At 42.3% G+C, this 20,165-nt stretch overlaps 1 long non-coding RNA gene across 1 annotated transcript; it reads right to left on the bottom strand.

The window, feature by feature from the left end:
- Positions 1-5,072: 5,072 nt before the first annotated feature.
- LOC141250220 (uncharacterized) lies at positions 5,073-8,182 on the bottom strand. The gene is made up of 3 exons (XR_012312554.1): positions 8,102-8,182; positions 7,685-7,745; positions 5,073-5,306 (listed from the first exon to the last, which is right to left on the bottom strand). It is a non-coding gene; the product is annotated as an uncharacterized lncRNA (long non-coding RNA).
- Positions 8,183-20,165: the final 11,983 nt, after the last annotated feature.

Raw genomic sequence — 20,165 nt, 5'->3', positions numbered from 1 at the left:
GTGAGTAAAGCAGCCCATAAGTGGCCCTGATTGGCTGTAGAGATTACATGACAATGACACATGGACAACCGACGTAGCTGTTACGGCACCGGAGGAGAGTACAGGCTGTTATTATTTTACATGGGGGGATATTGTAATTGAGAAGAGGTTGTCAAGAGTAGTGTACAACACCTTTAACCACTTCGCGCCAGAGCCTGTTTTTGCCTTCGTGACCAGGCCAATTTTTTTCAATTCTGACCACTGTCACTTTATGAGGTAATTACTCTGGAACGCTTCAACGGATTCCCCTGATTCTGAGGTTGTTCTTTCATGACATATTTTATTTCATGATAGTGGTAAAATTTCTTCGATATCACTTGCGTTTATTTGTGAAAAAAATCAGAAATTTGGCGAAAATTTTGCAATTTTCAAACTTTGAATTTTCATGCCCTTAAATCAGAGAGATATGTCACACAAAATAGTTAATAAATAACATTTCCCACATGTCTACTTTACATCAGCACAATTTTGGAACCAAAATTTTTTTTTGTTAGGAAGCTATAAGGGTTAAAAGTTGACCAGCGATTTCTCATTTTTCCAACAAAATTTACAAAACCATTTTTTTAGGGACCACATCTTATTTGAAGTGACTTTGAGGGGCCTTTATGACACCCAAAAGTGACACCATTCTAAAAACTGCACCCCTCAAGGTGCTCAAAACCACATTCAAGAAGTTTATTAACCCTTCAGGTGTTTCACGGGAATTTTTGGAATGTGGAAGAAAACAATGAACATTTAACTTTTTTTCACAAAAATGTTAATTTAGACCCAATTTTTTTATTTTCACAGGGGTAACAGGAAAAAATGGACTACACAATTTGTAGTGCAATTTCTCATGAGCGTGCTGATATCCCATATGTGAGGGAAAACCACTGTTTTGGCGCACTGCAGGGTTCAGAAGGGAAGGAGCGCCATTACACTTTTAGAATGTAAAATTTTTTGAATAATTAGCGGACGCCATGTTGCGTTTGGAGAGCCCCTGATGTGCCTAAACAGTGGAAACCCCCCACAAGTGACACCATTTTGGAAACTAGACCCCTTACGGAACTTATCTAGATGTGTGGTGAGCACCTTGCACCCCCAGGTGCTTCACAGAAGTTTATAATATTGAGTCGTAAAAATTAAATTTTCACATTTTTCCCACAAAAAATGTTTTTCATCCCCTAATTTTGCATTATCATAAGGATAACAGGAGAAATTGCACCATGAAATTAGTTGTGCAATTTCTCCTGAGTAAGTCGATACCCCATATGTGGGGGAAAACCACTACTTTGGTGTACGGCAGGGTTCGGAAGAGAAAGGAGCGCTATGTTGGCTGGGATAGGTTGCAGACACCATGTCACATTTGTAGAGTCGCTGACATGCCGAAACAGCAGAAACCCCCACAAGTGACCCCATTTTGTAAACTACACCTCTCAAGGAATTCATCTGGGGAAGTAGTGAGTATTTTTTAATTTTTAAATTAATACCATTGGGCAGTGAAGAAAACAGAATTATATTTTTACCACAAAAAAATGTTTTACCCTCAGATTTTACATTTTCACACAGGGCAATAGGTAAAAATGGTGCCGAAATGTGTCACACAATTTCTTCTAAAAGTGGCAATACTCCATATGTGGCTGTATCGTACTGCTTAGCCATACGGCGAGATCTGGGAGGGACGGAGTGCTATTTGACAATTGGAGAGCAAATTATTGTAGAATAGGCATTTGGATTTGGGAGCACAAAATTTTCTTTATTTCTTTTGGGGAGCAAGGGTCATTTCGCTTTTCCAGAGCCTTTCTGCTACCAGTAACTTGGAAGTCCCTTATATTTTTAACAGATGACGGACCTGAGTGGGGACTAGCTTTTTTTTGAGGACTGAGTTGAACCTTTTATTGGGAACATTTTACGTAACATTTATCCGGCGCTCTAGGCTGAGCACTTACATCGGGGTTTTCATGTAAATTTCCAAGTGATGTAATTCAGATGAAACCCCTGTGGGATCCATTCACTGTAATGAGGCAGCAGAGTTACTCTGGACTCCGTCTGACCTTTGTTTAGCGGTGTCCTTTTTTTCAGAAGTGCACAAAACTGTGGCCAACCGCACTTTGCACGCCTAAAAAAACTGACACCGTGGGATCACAGGCCAGACGGCATCCACAGCGGCCTATATCTGCCTCATTACAGGGAATCTTCTGTCATGGGTTCCGTCTGAATCACGTATTTCAGAGATTTACACAGAAACTCTGGTGTAAGTGCTCAGCGCAGAGCGCAGGATAAATGTGGGCAGAGCCTTACTGCGATCTTTGGGAGACATAATAAACAAATCAGTAGCAGGTGAAGAATTGGTTTTATTTATTTTTTACACCGTTCCTCGTGTGGTATAAGTGATGAAATTACTTTATTCTTCGGGTCGGTGCGATTACAGAGATACCAGATTTATATCGGGTTTTTATGACTGACAGCTGTCACACACTAAAAGACGCTTTTTTTTTGCAAAATCTAGTTTTTGCATCGCCATATTTTGAGAGCTATAATTTTTCCATATTTCGGCCGACAGAGTCATGTGACGGCTTGTTTTTAGCGGGATGAGTTGACATTTTTATTGGTACCATTTTTGGGTACATGACATTTTTTGATCCCTTTCTATTCCGTTTTTTCGGAGGTAAAATTAACAAAAACCAACAATTCAGGAATTGTTTTTTGAGGTTTTATGCCGTTCTGCGTGTGGTAAAAGTGATAAAGCAGCATTATTCTTCGGGTCAGTACGTTTACAGCGATACTACACTTACCATATTTTTTTGGGCGCTTTTACACAATAAAACAATTTTATAAAAAAAATATTTTTTTTCCATCGCTTTATTGTGAGAGCTCTAACTTTTTTATTTTTCGGCTGATGGAGCGGTGTGACGGCTTTTTTTTTGCGGAACAAGATGACGTTTTCAGCGGTACCATTTTTATTTCCATTTTGCTTTTTGATCGCATTTTTTTCCACTTTTTGTTTGGCGATATGATGAAAAAGCATAGTTTTTTTGCTCCGTTTTTTATTTATTTTTATTACGGTGTGCACAGAAGGAGTTAATTAGTGTGACAGTTTTATAGATCGGGTTGTTTCGGACGCGGCGATACCAAATATGTGTACTTTTTTTGTTTTTGCATAAATATACGGATTTATTGGTTTAATATTTTATTTTTTTTCATTTATTTTGTGATTTTTTTTTGAACAGTTTGAAAACATTTTTTAGACTTTTTTTTACATTTTTACTTAGTCCTGTATGGGACATTAATTTTTATTTTTCTAATCACTGTTCTCATGCAATGCAATAGACATGTATTGCATTGCATGAGAGCTTTGCTGACAGTTTCACAGTCAGTGTCTCCTGCTAGACTTCAGCTGCAGGCTGAGCCTAGCAGGACACCGTACATGGCAGACCCGGAGGCGGTCATGTGACCTCCAGCTGCCATGACAACGGCAGGTCCTGTCAGACATCAGGGGGCTGTCTGAGAGGTAAGTGGACGACCCCCTCTCCTCTCACTATCTTCTAAATGCCGCAATCACTATAGATCGCGGCATATAGAAGATAGCAAAGGGTTAACATCATTGGGACCTGATTTAATCAGGTCCCGATGATGTCCCCTGTCAGAGCTGTTGCTCTGCACCGCACCCGCAGCGCTTGCAGGACCCTGGGGGTCCTGAGGGCTGCAGGACCACCGACCGTTTATAAATGTCGGCGCTGCACAGAGCCCAGCAAGCGCCGACGTTTATGTACAGTGGGCGGTCGGGAAGCGGTTAAGTAAAATTACCTGACTCGTTTGAGAGATGATGCATCACAATTAACAGGCAACAATTTAACATTAATTTTAAAAAACTTTTTTTCTCGTAATATTTTATAGAATTTCCACTTAAAACTTAAACATGGCCGCATAACCAGGGCTGTGGAGTCGGTGCTCATTTTGGTGGAGTCGGTATAAAATGGACAGACTCCGACTCCTAAAATATATAATAAATTGGGTAAAGTAGTTCAATGCAGAATGTGCTGAATATTTTTTCATAGGAATTTGGGAAAGTTATGAAATGTCCTATCTAAATATCTTGATTATTGTATCATAAAAATGATTAAATGTCTGATGTTCACATTGTACTACAGTAAATTTTTCACTTAAATATAAGCAATATATGTGGGAGTCGGAGTCGGAGTAAGGGAAATTGAGGAGTCGGAGTCGCAGGTTTGGCTTACTGACTCCACAGCCCTGCACATAACAAATCTGATTTTACAGCAGTAGCCAAAAGTTGTGCAACTTTGTCGGCAGGAAGTGCAGCCATATTGGTTGTCACTAATGAATTTGATTTCCAGCAACTGATGCTGCAATTATTATTGGTAGAATAGGCCACCATAATACTAGGAAGCAGTTGTAATCCTCTGGTAGCGGCTCCAACCTATGATTTGCTAGTATATTGCCATTATTAGATATTAGGTAAAAACTCCTTTACATTAATAAATGCAAGTACAGAAATCTTAAGATCAATTAGAACAAGAAAGTGCAACATTTATTAACTTCTCAAACTTTTTGATTTGGCAAAACATAAAACAAGAAAGCCCAACTTTCAAAGGAAGTCTGTATAAAACAGATATATAGGGGACTTATAAAACACTACAATGTATACTGTTGGTATGATTTGCATAGGTGCCAAGAAGAGGACTTAAATCTCATATGCAAATGAGTGGGCTTTGGTGCCCCTTAGTGTGGCCAAAGGCTCTTTTCACTGTTACCCCTCCTCAAATTGGATTCTGAGCACTGTCCCTGAAGGAACTGAGCGGCGTGCACACAGTGTCAGCTCAGGTATGCTCTCACCACTGGCTCTTTCATTGTGAGTGTACCGCCGAAAGGGTTCAGGCAAGCGAGCGCTGTCAATCTGAATAAGTGTTCAGAATGAAAATTAAAGGGGAGTAAGAGTGCACAGCCCTTAGCCATGCCAAAGGTGCAACACAGCTCCCTCATTTCCATATGACAGAAGTCTTTCTCAGCCACTAAAATGTGTACTGCTGGTATAGTTTTTATAGAGGCCAAGTCCACTGTATCACTATTTAAGCAATTTAATATGGGTTTTGGGGCTGAAAGACTCCCTTTAAGTTAGGGTATTGATATGGTATCACAGGAATTTTCCACAAAGACAATATTTAAAACCAATGAACAAGCTTTTTCTTTCCAATTGCAAAAATAGATACTTTCGAGGAGACGCCTTTTAGTTGTCGTCATCTTGGTAAGTTAGCTTCCGGGATATGCTTTATGCAAAATAAGAAAAAAAAAACATTACAAATTTAAACAAAACAAAACTAAGGATACTGTTGAATGGATATATTTATAAATTGTTCAAAGTGAAAATGAGCTGAAACGCAAAATGATCCTGGCTAAAAAAAAATCTAAAAAGCAGCAGATTCCAAAAGGCAGGAAGAAAAATCCTACTAAGGCCCCCTTCACACATCCCGGTGATTTCGGTACTGGAAAAAACAGTACAAGAGATCTGTAATCTGTGTGCCATCCATGTTGGACACGTATGTACGAGTCCGTGTGTACTTTTGTGTCATCCGTGTGTACCATCAGTGTGACATGTACTGGAATAGAATGCAGAATACAAATGACAGATGTTTAGGTGTTAGATATGCAAAGATAGAGATGGATAGAAAGATGTCCGTGAGATACATAATTAGTGCTGTGCATGCGTAGTTTAAGGTACATGTATAAATAAATAAATGAAAAAAATGGCGTGGGGACCTCCTATTTTTAATAACCAGCTAAGGGAAAGCAGACAGCTGTGAGCTGGTCTAATTATGCTAGGAAGGGGCCAATAACCATGGAGCTTCGCAGCCTATTTATATCAGCTCACAGCTGCCTGCTTAGCCTTTACTGGTTATTAAAAAAAGGGGGTATCCTAAAAAAAGATGTGGGGTCCCCACTATTTTTAATAGCCAGCAAAGACTAAGCAGACAGCTGCGAGCTGATATTAATATGCTGGAAGGTCCATGAATATTGGTCCTTTCCCAGCATAAGATTAGCTCAGAGCTGTCTGCTTTCCCTTACTTGGTTAATAAAAATAGGGGGGACCCCAAGCCATTTTTTCAATTATTTATTAACTAAATACATGTATAGTAAGCTACACATGTGAAGCACTGATTATATCCTGTCGTTTAAGGAATATAAGATGCACCAGACCATGAAGGGGTGGAAAATAGGGAAAAACATTTTTCAAACAAAATGGTGGTACGTGTTATGGTCCGTTTTAACGGTAGTTTACCAGGGGAGAGGGGAGGCGAGGGGAGGATGGTGGCGGAGTGGGGTCACAGGAGGCAGAGTCGCTGCTTCAGGCCGGCGGCCATTTACCCAAAGCCCACGGCAGAGAAGTCAATGGGAAAGGAGACTCCGCTCAGCGGCGCCGAAATCTTATGAGAGCCCAAGGCCTGCAGCATCGCCGCCTCACTCATGCCACCACCGGCCTCCTGAAGCAGCAACACCGCCTCCTGTGACCCCGCTCTACCCTGCAGTGGCCCCTTCCCCCGGTAAGCTACCTTCGGAATTAAAGGCGCACCCTCATTCTCTCCCAAATTTGAGGGGGGGGGGAGTGCGACTTATAATAAGAAAAATATATACGAACATGTTTCAAATGAACTTCATAGCTAATAATCTATGTCTATCTTTACACATCTTTAACATCAGAAAAACTTTCATTTCTATTCTGGTACGAAACACGGACGGCACATGGATATCATTTCATCCGTGCGGCCGGAAAAAAAGGACATGTCTATGGGTTTTGCACACGGACACACGGTCCATGTGGAAAACACTGACATGTGTGCGGCACCATAGATTTAAATGGGTGTGCGTGTGTCAGTGTTTGCAGTACGTGTGAAAACGGACAACACATGTACTGCAAGCAAAGACATGTGAAGGGACAAAGCAGTTCCTTCACTTTTTCCACATCATCAGGATGTTTCATCTAAGCACTCTCCTGCTCCTAGCTGCGAGTAAAACTGTTCCTAAAAAGATGAAATATACATATATATTGTTTACAGTATCGTGTATTTGTTCTTTTAGGACTTCCACTATTTTTCTTGGGGAAAAGGATCCTGTAATAAGAAAATTATTATAAAGCCAACGTAAACACTATGAGTCAATGTCAAATGGGTTGTGCCTTCATCCGTGCCTCGCCACAAATCTTACTTCAGCTTTGTGATGTAGCAAACGCCGCCACTCTTGATGAATTTGATGAGCGGCAGTCACCATGCCCCTTGCACACGCTCCATCCACTTTGTTGAAGCAGGGCGAAAAAGGCACGAGAACACCAGGAGCCGCAAAATTTTAGCACAGCCTCCACTTGCAACCAAATTTTGTGACTTTTCAAAGCGGTTTACTCCAAATTTCTGGCGTAAAAGCTTTGATGAACTGGTCCATGCATTTGCAATGTGAAACGTGACTACACTTTACAGTTCTCCATGAGGAAAAACCCATGACAAAAAAAAAAAAAAAACGCAAGGAATCTGCGAACATTTATGACATCTAGAAGCCATTATGAGTAAATTATTATCCCATTTCTTAACGAAAATAGGGTTTTAAAAGAAAAATTAAAAATATTTTCATCCCTAGAAGATTCAAAAAGTTTACTTACTCTTTGACTGCGAACTTGGACTGTGAAGCCACATATGAGCTGGAAGAGCTGAGGCAACAACCTGAAAATAAATGTTTAAAAGGGGTTATCCACCATAAAAAAACAAAGGATGAAATATTGCATATAAAGTATTTATCACACATCCCGTGTTTAGGCAGGAACAAAAGTGTAGTGTACATTGCTGTCAGGAATCCATTGCAATTACACATAGCAGTAAAGTCTCCGATTGTAACACACATAGCATGTGCGGATAACTTTATTCACATACTGCGCTGAAATGTTCAATGCACAGAACATGCTGAACATGCATGGTAATGGCGAGGTTGGGGCTGAACAGAGATCTAGTGGCCTTGTAAAACATTTGATATATATTTGATTTACTGCAGATAAAGATGTCAAACATTAATAAGAACTTACCAAATGTCGCTGGGTAGAGCTGGCTTCTGACCATGTCGGACTACCATGAGATGATTGTTTTGTAGTACCAATTATTGCTTCAGTTGCGTTCCTGGGTTTCTTTGACATTGAAAATGATAAATCATGACTTAGTGGCCTCTTGGCTCTTACAGATCCTGGTGAATTAACCAAAGAAGCAATTGTGTTGGATAACTGGACTTTGGCTTTAACCACTGTATAATCAGGCCAACATCTAGTCTGTGTTAGCTTCTTATACAGGTTTTCAAATGCCTTAGTTGGACTGTGAGCTACAGCAAATCCAGAAAACGAATTTCTCCGGGTCAGACTGCGTGTTTTATGTGCTACCTGCCCAATGTGTTCATTGCAGAGTCCATGCTTTCAACGTCCACCAGATTTGGACTGGTTAGATACCTACTTGGGCTCCTGGTCATTTCGCTCATATTGCAGCTTGCTCTGACACCCATGTTTTTAGGGCTCTCCAAAACAGAAGACCCAGAAAAAGATTTTCTTCTGCTCAGAGTGTGTTGTTGCCTCGAGTCTTTGTCATATGAAGATTTGGCTATGTCAACATGCATTTGGCCTTCGTTGGTTATACTCCTTGTTGGGCTATTGGCCATTTTGCAAAAGTCAGACGATATTCTTGAGCTGTAACGAAAAGCAGTAACATAACTTTCTTCTTCGTGCTGTTTGCAAGAAAGTGGCCTGTCTCTGTATACAACCTGATTATCTACGATACATTCAAAAGGTTTATTACTGTTGCTCCTGGAGAGATGGTGATGTGTGAATGAGACGACAGGACTTTCTAATTTATGTAAAAACAGACTTGCTTTCTGACTTTTAACAGGATCCCCTAAAGCTGATCTGCTCAAACATTGATCCTGCAGCAGTGTGGAATCAAGCGCATTTGCAGCTTCCTCTACATGTGGTGCAGGGAATATTGTGTACGTTTTATTCAGACACCTGTCGAGCATTTTCTTGCCTATTAACTTATGTTTACACCAAATGTGGCGTCTGTAATGCCGGACAATATGAACAGCCGCCTCGTTTTTAATATTTACATTCCAAATCCTGCTCGTGTTCTGACTCATTTGCGGGTAGAAGTCTTCAAGCGTTGTATTCCCTGGCTCAGAAAAGCTGGTTTCCTCAATGTCTGAGGTTTCACCATCATCGGCTTTAAAAACCGTTACATTAGGCCTTACAGGTGACTTTAAAATAACTTTTTTGTTACTCATGTTGATAAAACTCTTCACGTTGGATACTGTGGCTTTGAGAGGTAACGCAATATCAATGGTCTTGTTAAAAACAGTCAAGTCACAATTTTGGGTTCAAGCAAATCCTTTGCGGTCTGGAAACAGAAACATCAATGCAATGAATTCTTAGTGAAATGTTAATTTAGCATTTGAGGTAAAAGCATATATTATAGTACAAGACAACCAAAAAACTGCATGCACACTTTTTTAACCCCTTTACCCCCGAGGGTGGTTTGCACGTTAATGACCAGGCCAATTTTTACAATTCTCACCACTATCACTTTATGAGGTAATTACTCTGGAACGCTTCAACGGATCCCCCTGATTCTGAGATTGTTTTTTCGTGACATATTGTACTTCATGATTGTGGTAAAATTTATTCGATATCACTTGCGTTTATTTGTGAAAAAAACGGAAATTTGGCGAAAATTTTGAAAATTTTGCAATTTTCAAAATTTTAATTTTTATGCCCTTAAATCAGAGAGATATGTCACACAAAATACTTAATAAATAACATTTCCCACATGTTTACTTTACATCAGCACAATTTTGGAACCAAAATTTTTTTTTGTTAGGGAGCTATAAGGGTTAAAAGTTGACCAGCGATTTCTCATTTTTCCAACAAAATTTACAAAACCATTTTTTTAGGGACCACATCACATTTGAAGTCACTTTGAGAGGTCTTTATGACAGAAAATACCCAAAAGTGACACGGTTCTAAAAACTGCACCCCTCAAGGTGCTCAAAACCACATTCAAGAACTTTATTAACCCTTCAGGTGCTTCACAGGTATTTTTGGAATGTGGAAGAAAAAAATGAACATTTAACTTTTTTCACAAAAATGTTACTTTAGACCCAATTTTTTTTATTTTCGCAGGGGTAACAAGAAAAAATGGACCCCAAAATTTGTTGTGCAATTTCCCCTGGGCACGCATATACCCCATATGTGGGGAAAATCACTGTTTGGGCGCACGGCAGGGCTCGGAAGGCACTTTTGCATAATAAAAGCAATTTTATAGAAAAAATAATTTTTTAGCATCGCTTTATTCTGACAGCTATAACTTTTTTATTTTTCGGCTGAAGGAGCGGTATGGCAGCTTGTTTTTTGCGGGACGAGATGACGTTTTCAGCGGTGCCATTTTTATTTATATTCGTCTTTTTGATCGCGTGTTATTCCATTTTTTGTTTGGCGGTATGGTGATAAAGCATTATTTTTTGCTTCGTTTTATATTTATTTTTTTTACCGTGTTCACTGAAGGGGTTAACTAGTGGGACAGTTTTATAGGTCAGGTAGTTCTGGACGCGGCGATACCAAATGTGTACTTTTTTTGTTTTGTTTTTTATAATATTTATTGATGGGTACATTATATTTTTATTTTTGGTGGATTATTTTTTTTATTTTTTTCTAAATATTTTTACAATTTATTTATTTATTTTTTTTCACTTTATGACAGTTTTTTTACTTTTTTACTTTGTCCCACTATGGGACTTTCACTTTTTTTTCTCTGATCGCCTGCATGGCACAGGAATGGAGCACCATCCCTGTGCCATGCAGGCTGTCAGCGCTGGACAGGGAGAAGATAGTTTGGAGATGCACTGAGCATGTCCAAAAAATCTTCCTGCTGTCTGGTGACCCGGATGTTGTCATGACGACATTGGGTCGTCATGGCAACATCCTGGAAGCCACGGCAGACAGCGCTGGAGGCCGGAAGAGGAGGTGAGTATCCCGATCACCTCCCCTTAGCCACCGCAATGCTGCGATCGACTTCGATCGCAGCATTGCGGGGGTTAATGTGCCGGGAGCGGTGCGGGACCGCTCCCTGCACATAGCACCGGGTGTCAGCTTTGACAATCAGCTGACACCCGGCGGCGATCGAGCCCGCACAGCCTGTGTGCGGGCAAAATCGCCAGGGCGTATAAATACGTATCTGGTCCATAAGTCCCAGGGCACAGATACGTACTAATACGCCCTATGTCATAAAGGGGTTAAAGGGAAGCGGTCATCAGAAAATAACCTGTCTAAGGCCACGTTCACATGCAGCATTTTTTTCCTCGTTTATTTGTCTCCTCATGGCGCTAAAAACCCGTTTTTCAGTGTTTGACAAGTTTTTTTAACAGCGTTTTTGGATGTGCATTACATGTGTGCTTTGTCTACAGTGCATGTTTAAAGGGAATCTGTCACTCCCTGGGACTTTTCAGACCGCTAATATGGGCATACAGGTGCTAGAAATGTGAATCTGTACTTACCTGTATGGCCCATATTAGCGGTGTGGTTTCTGTGTAATAGGCTAAGTGCCCACGTTGCGGAACTGAAGCATATTTTTTATGCTTCTCCCTGGCGGGAAAATCGCATGCGGATTTTACATGCGGTTTTCCCGCCAGGTAGAAGCGTTTGTGAGGCGTCTTTGCAGCATCTTTGCATGCATTTCCGCATGCGGGTTATCAAGCACTTCTTCAAGTGATTTAAGCATCACTTGGAAAAGTGCTTGACAACTTGTTCACACTATGTAAATCCATGCAACCGGCATGGATTTATATAGTGTGACCAAGTAATAGTTAAAAAAAAAAAAGAATCAGAATGGTAAAAAATAAAGTTTATACTCACTTTCCGATGCATTCTCTGCCCCGTCCGGAGTCTTGAGCGGCTCATGCTGTTGTGTGCAGGACCTGCGATGACGTCATTGAGTCATGTGATGGGTCACATGACTCAATGATGTGGCAGGTCCTTCACACAACAGCGCGACGGCGAGAAAACACCGGGAAGACATCAGAAGATAAGTATAAACTTTATTTTTTCTTTTTTTTACAGGTTCTTTGGTACCCAGGTCTGGATGAGAGTCTCCTCTCATCCAGACTTGGGTACCATCCGCACATTGATTCCGCTGCGCTTCCGCAAAATTAATGAACATGCTGCGGATTTTTGACCGCAGCATATACGCTGCGGAAAAATCCGCAGCATGGGCATTGACATTGCGGAATGCCATTGGGGACCATGGGGTGCGGATATACATGTGTTTTACAAGCGTTTAAGCTGCGGAAATTCCGCAGCATATACGCTTGTAATACGCAACGTGGGCACGCAGCCATAGCCCTATTTTCATACTCACCCCACCTTCCCTGCACGTCACAGGGACCTGTGACGACAGTTCCTGGCCGGATCCCGTGCCTGCGCTGTTTCCCCTGTACGGACGGCGCTCTTCTCCCTGCCATCTGTATAGCCTTGTGCAGCAGGAATCTTGTGCACAGGCGCTGGGAAGGCAGAGTGACTCACTGGCGCCAGCGCACAAGGCTATACAGACGGCAAGGAGAAAAGCACCGTCCATACAGGGGAAACAGCGCAGGATCTGGCCAGGAACTGCACGTCACAGGGCCCTGTGCAGGGGAGGTGGGGTGAGAATGAAAATAGGGCTAGTAGGGAGGATTTCTTGGCGTCCCCCGGGGGGAGCCAAGCTTAGCAGACATAATTTAATAAAAAGCTATTACACAGAAACCAGACGTCTAATATGGGTTATACAGGTCTGAAAAGTCCCAGGGGATGACAGATTCCCTTTAATAAAGCTAGTTTTACTCACCAAAAACTCCATTGCGCTTTTACAGCATTTTTTCACTTTTTTATTGCTTTCTCTGGGTGAAAAAACGCGGCAAAAAAAGTTTAAAGAATTGACTCGCTGCAGATTTCAAAAACATGGCAGTTCTCAAATTCAGTGAAGTAAAAAAATCCAGTGTGTGCATGGGATTTCTGAAACCTCATAGCTTTTGATATTACTGTAAAAAGCAGCTTTCAATGTGCATAAAAAAACGCAGCAAAACACCATGTATGAACATAGCATAAAAAAAAAAAAAAACAGCCTCATTTAGGCTGGGTTTTTTTTTACATGTAACACAATGTTTTTCTTTCCATGAGCCACCACCATCACATTCTAATCAAGATCTGTTTCTCCATTCCTCCTACAGGTATGAAACCCAGCTTTGCTCCTACTGTGATTCCCCCATACCTTTGCTGGATGTATGTGTGTTCTGGTATGTCTCTCACCTAATCACAGCTCTACCCCCACCCTTGTTTATGACCTCCTTGTTTCCTCTACCTTAAATACCCAGCATCTAGCTCAGTCTTAGCTATCTGATATAGATGAGCAGAGGCCATTCCCCTCTGGTTCACAGCTGTCTGCATTTTGTGGCAGATATACAGTTGTGCCCAAAAGTTTACATACCCCGGCAGAATTTTTCCTTTCTTGTCCTTGTTTCAGAGAATATGAATGATAACAAAAAAACTTTCTCTCCACTCATGGTTATTGGTTGGGTGAATCCATTTATTGTCAAACTACTGTTTTCTCTTTTTAAATCTTAACCCCTTTCTGATGTGTGACCTAATAGTACGTCATTGTGACCTGGGCCGATTGGACCAATGACGTACTATTAGGTCATGGTCTTTAATGCGGTCCCGCATTAATGAAGTTTTGGGGCCTGGTCCTTCATATGGGGATCGTGAAGAAGCGAGAGGTTCGGCAATACTGGAGTGCTGACGTTCTGTATAACACTCCAGTGTTCCGAATGGTCATGACCCGGACACGTTTTGAGGCCATCCACAAGTTCTTTAATTACAACGATAATGCAAGGTGTCCTGCACGCGATGACCCGAACTTTGATCGTCTTTTCAAAGTACGGCCGGTCATCAAACACTTCAACAACAAGTTTGCTGAAGTGTACGTGCCCCAAAGGGACATCTGTGTGGATGAGTCCTTAATTACTTTTAAAGGGGCGGCTTGGATTAGGGCAGTACCTGCCCAGTAAGAGGGCCAGGTACGGAATCAAGCTGTATAAACTTTGTGAGAGTACCTCAGGGTACACTCACAAGTTTAGAGTTTATGAAGGGAAGGATTGAACCCCCTGAATGCCCCCCTGTTCTGGGAGTGAGTGGGAAAATTGTGTGGGACTTGGTGCACCCACTGCTGGATAAAGGTTATCACCTGTACGTGGAAAACTTTTATAGCAGTGTCCCTCTCTTCAAAACCCTCTCTGCGCGACGTACCGCAGCCTGCGGTACTGTCCGCAAAAATCAGAGAGCCCTCCCAAAGATGCTAATTGGGCAGATGCTCAGAAGGGGTGAGAGCAGAGCCCAATGTAGCGACCACCTGCTGGTGGTCAAGTACAAGGACAAGAGGGATGTCCTTATCTTGACCACCATACATGGTGATGGCAGCACCCTCAGCACTGTACAAGGTTCCACTACACAGATCGGCAAACCAGACTGTGTACTGGAGTACAACAAGTACATGGGGGAGTTGATCTCTCTGATCAAGTCCTCCAGCAGTACAGTGCTTTGAGAAAGGCCAAGGTATGGTATAAGAAGTTGGCGGTGCACCTTGTACAGATGGCAATGCACAACGCTTTCCTTCTGTCACAATGCGCAGGCCAGACTTCTGCGTCGTACCTTCACTTCCAGGAGACAGTTATCAAGGCCCTGATATTTGGCAGCGGTGACTAAGCGGGCCCCAGTACTTCCGGAACTGGATGACCAAGAATTGTACCAGGCCAGCATTTCCCGGGGCAGATCCCTCAAGTCACAAAAAAAGGTAAGTCACAAAAGAGGTGCAGAGTGTGTTATAAAAGGGGAATAAGCAAGGACACCATTTATCAATGTGACACCTGCCCCGACAAACCTGGCCTGTGCATGAAAGAATGTTTCAGAAGGTACCATACTTCCATGCACTACTAAGTTAATTTCTGACGTATGACAACCTGACGAACACTACACAACTGAAGTAGTGTTCGTCAGGTTGTCATACGTCAGTTATGTAGTGTTCGTCAGGTTGTCCTACACAACTGACGTATGACACTACATTATAGTATTCAAAAATCAGCTACCACTTCCAAAAAGGGGGCACGTGTTGGGCATTTCCACTGTTTAGGCACATCACGGGCTGTGACAACGTGACATGACGCCCGCAGACTGTTCCATCAAAGTCTGCATTGAAAAGCGTCACTCCTTCCCTTCCGAGCCCTGACATGCACCCAAACAGTAGTTTTCTCCAACAAATGGGGTATCAGCGTACTCAGGAGAAACTGGACAACAGATTTTGAGGTCCACTTTCCCCTGTTACCCTTGTGAAAATATTTTTTTTTAACATTTTTGTGGAAAAATGTTTTGTTTTTTTTAATTTTATTTTCACTAGTCAACATTATAATTTTCTGTGAGGCACCTGGGGGTTCAAAGTGTTCACCACACATCTACATAAGTTCCTTAAGGGGTCTAGTTTCCAAAATGGGGTCACTTGTGGGGGGTTTCCACTGTTTAGGCACATCAGGGGCTCTCCAAACGCAACATGGGGTCTGCTGTGAATTCCAGCAAGTTTTCCATTGAAAACGTCAAATGGCGCTCCTTCCATTCCGAGCCCTGCTGTGCGCCCAAACAATGGCTTTCCCCACATATGAGGTATCAGCGTACTCAGGAGAAATTGCACAACAACTTTTGGGGTCCAATTTCTCCTGTTACCATTGTAAAAAAAAAAAATTGGGGTCTAAAATAAAATTTTAGTGAAAAAAAGTAAAATGTTCATTTTTTCCTTTCACATTCAATTAATTGGTGTGAAGCACGTGAAGGGTTAATATACTTCTTGAATGTGGTTTTGAGAACCTTGAGGGGTGCAGTTTTTAGAATGGTGTCACTTTTGGGTATTTTCTGTCATAAAGGCCCCTCAAAGTGACTTCAAATGTGATGTGATCCCTAAAAAAAATGGTTCTGTAAATTTTGTTGTAAAAATGAGAAATCGCTGGTCAACTTTTAACCCTTACAGCTCCCTAACAAAAAAAAAAATTTGGTTTCAAAATTGTGCGGATGTAAACAAGACATGTGGGAAATGTTATTTATTAACTATTTTGTGTGACATATCTCTCTGATTTAAGGGCATGAAAATTCAAAATTTGAAAATTGCTAAATTTTCGCCAAATTTCCGTTTTTTTCACAAATAAACGCAAGTGATATCGAATAAATTTTACCACTATTATGAAGTACAATATGTCACGAAAAAACAGTCTCAGAATCAGTGGGATCCTTTGAAGCGTTCCAGAGTAATTGCCTCATAAAGTGACAGTGGTCAGAATTGTAAAAATTGGCCTGGTCATTAACGTGCAAACCACCCTCGGGGGTAAAGGGGTTAATGACAACCAAAAACATCCAAATGACTCTGATAAAAAGTTCACAAACCCTGGTGATTTTGGCCTGATAACATGCACAGAATTTGATACGAATGGGTTTGAATGGCTACTAAAGGTAACATCCTCACCTGTGACCTGTTTGCTTGTAATCAGTGTGTGTGCATAAAAGCTGAGAGTTTCTGGGATCCAGACAGACTATTGCAATGTTTCTGGATTGTCATGGGGAAAGAAAAAGAATTGTCAACGGATCTACGGGAAAAGGTAGTTGAACTGTATAACACAGAAAAGGAATACAAGAAGATATCCAATGAATTGATAATGCCAGTCAGCAGCAATCAAACTGTGATTAACAAATGGAAAATCAGGGGTTCTGTAAAAACCAAACCATGGTCAGGTTGACCAACAAAAATTTCGGTCACAACTGCCAGGAACCTTGTTTGGGATGCAAAGAAAAACCCACAAATAACATCAGCTGAAATTCAGGACTCTCTGAAAACTAGCGGTGTAGCTGTTTCAAGATGCACAATAAGGAGGCACTTGAAGAAAAATGGGCTGTATGGTCGAGTCGCCAGAAGAAAGCCATTACTGCGCAAATGCCACAAAGTATCTCGCCTACAATACGCCAAACAGCACAGAGACAAGCTTCAAAACTTCTGGAACAAGGTAATTTGGAGTGATGAGACCAAAATTGAACTTTTTGGCCACAACCATAAACGTGACATTTGGAGAGAGGTCAACAAGGCCTATGATGAAAGGAACACCTTTCCTACAGTAAAGCACGGAGGTGGATTGCTGATGTTTTGGGGTTGTGCGAGCTACAAAGGCACAGGAAACTTGGCAAAAGTTGAAGGAAAGATGAATGCAGAACGTTATCAGCAAATACTGAAGACAAATTTGCACTCATCAGTCCGGAAGCTGCACATGGGACGTACTTGGACGTTCCAACATGACAACGATCCAAAACGCAAAGCCAAGTCGACCTGTCATTGGCTACAGCAGAACAAAATGAAGGTTCTGGAGAGGCCATCTCAGTCTCCAGACCTCAATATCATTGTGCCACCCTGGGAGATCTCAAGCGCGCAGCTCATGCTAGACAGCCCAGGAATTTACAGGAACTGGAGGCTTTTTGCCAAGAAGAATGGGCAGCTTTACCATCTGAGAAATTAAAGAACCTCATCCACAACTACCACAAAAGACTTCAAGCTGTCATTGATGTTAGAGGGGGCAATACACGGTATTAAGAACTGGGGTATGTGAACTTTTGATCAGGATCATATGGAAGATTTTGGTAGTCATTAAGATTTAAAAGGAGAAAACACAGTAGTTTGACAATAAATGGCTTCACCCAACCAATAACCATGAGTGGAGAAAAAGTTTTTTTTGTTATCATTCATATTCTCTGAAACAAGGACAAGAAAGGAAAAATTCTGCCGGGGTATGTAAACTTTTGAGCACAACTGTATATTGTGAGCAGGATGTCGTCTGCCAGCGTAACATACAAGTGTAACAGAAGTGTACTAAGAAATACTCAGCTAAGAATTATACTTGAATTGAACCTGAAGGGAACTGAAGGTAACTGGATACTTGGAAACTGTAAACAATGTTCCTGTTTCTTTTCACTCTCTCCTCTATAGTCCTTCACTTTCTACTAACACCCCTAATCCCTAACTCATAGTAAGAAACTGGTCATCTCTCCCTCCATTCTCCCCATCCATCTCACCTTCTCCTCCGAACTGATCCTCAACATACAATCCTGTGTCTCTAAGCACAGACAGCCACCTCACGCTCTCTCCTGCTCCCACCTACTAACACCTTCTCTGCTCCTCCTCACAGCTGGCGATATCTCGCCAAATCCAGGCCCACCCCCCCCACCACATCCACCTCTCATCCTAGATCGATCAAACATTTAAGCAACCTTTCTAATCTTATACCCATCCGCCCAGACCCCGATCCCCAGTCCCACTAACAGGAGCTCTATGGAAGGCATGCTCTGTTTGCAACAAACTTTCCTACATCCATGATCTTTTCATTACTAACAAACTTTCCTTCCTCGGCATCACCGAAACCTGGCTCACCCCAGCGGATTCCCCCTCTCCCACACACCCCGCCCCAGCAGCAAGCATGGTGGTGGAGTTGGCTTTCTCCTGTCAGATAACTGCTAGTGATGAGCGAACGTGCTCGCCACTGCTCAGTACTCGCCCGAGCATCTCACTGCTCGAAATGCTCGGCGCTCTGCGAGTATTTCCTGGTTGCTCGGGCGGGAGCTCGGGTCCCCTCCCTGCATGTCTGGCGCTCTATATAGAGCCAACGAACATGAAGGGATTGTCTGCCACACACTAATGCCGTAGCCATGTTGGTTGTGGCATTACAGTGATTGGCTGGCCGCACAGCGTCATCAGGTCTATATAAGGCCTTGGCACCGCCATGCTCGTCACAGTCTACCCTGGAAACAGACAGTGTAGGGAAAGATGCTGCTGAGCTAGGGAGAGATTTGCTTGTTTATTAGTTAGTGTAGGTGTACCACAACATCTATATATATCCAACTGAACTAACAGTCCTTCTGAGGACTAATCCAGCTGCATATTTCCAGTGGTGAAGGCGATAGCAGGAGGCAGTGTATGTGGCAGGCTGCAGTGCATAATACAGCATAAGAGGCTCCATTCCAGTTCTGTCTGCTGCTGCTGTTACAGATATTTCTAGAAATAGCCCCAGGTATCAGGGGCCAGGGAAAATTATTTTTTTGATCTTAATCCTGATTCAAATCCTGATCCTGGTCAAATTAGTCGGAGCCTCCATCATTATCCTTCCTGGACACAGTGACAGACACCATGTATGGCTCTGCAGCCATGACACTGATGTGAGACGCTTACATGCAGTGATGTGCCCCCTGGCACTGCTACCCTGTGTGATGACTCCCCATATCTCCCTGCCGGCACCCTGGCAGCAGTATTACAGCAGTGCTGTGCACAGGACGGCTCCCAGCTTTCCCAGGCACAGACACCAGTGAGCACTGGCCATATGCTGACGACCAGGCACTGGCTCGGGCAGTGATTGTGTGACCTTATGCAGAGGTGGATCTAGGTCTTCTAGCACCCGGGGCAAGAATTCAGCTTGGCTCCCCCCTCCTTGCGCCTTCCCCAGCACATATGCGATTTGCACACTAAGGCCACGGCCCCACTATCAGTATTTGGTCAGTATTTTTTCTCAGGAGTGGGAGCCAAAACCAGGAGTGGGTGATAAATGCAGAATTGGTGCACTGGTTATATTATACCTTTTCTCTGATTGTTCCTCACCTGGTTTTGGCTCCCACTACTGAGAAAAAATACTGACCAAATACTAGTGGGGCTGTGGCCTTAGTCACATGCCGACGAGCTGCTCTTCCTAATTCTCTCTGAGATAAGCAGAAAGAAATGCTCGTTGTCACGTGGCCGTAAGTATGAAAATCTCATGTGAGTGAAATGGCCATGTGATGACTAATGGAACCTGCAAGCAGAGCTGAATCCTGACAGTGAGTATATTACTTGCTGTCAGAATTGGCTACAGAGCTTCATTTTATAATTAATGGGCTTGTCCAGGTTTGAGAGGAAAGTCTGCAGTCACTGTGTGTGACAGCAGGCTTCTGAATTCTCACAACGCATGCACTACACACTTTTAGGATT

The sequence above is a fragment of the Phyllobates terribilis genome, unplaced genomic scaffold (genome assembly GCF_046119375.1).
Source record: "Phyllobates terribilis strain yellow unplaced genomic scaffold, ASM4611937v1 Scaffold_2__4_contigs__length_985480577, whole genome shotgun sequence".
NCBI classification, from domain to species: domain Eukaryota; kingdom Metazoa; phylum Chordata; class Amphibia; order Anura; family Dendrobatidae; genus Phyllobates; species Phyllobates terribilis.
The sequence above is the reverse complement of the archived record's forward strand: the minus strand, read 5'-3'. Positions and strand labels throughout refer to the sequence as shown.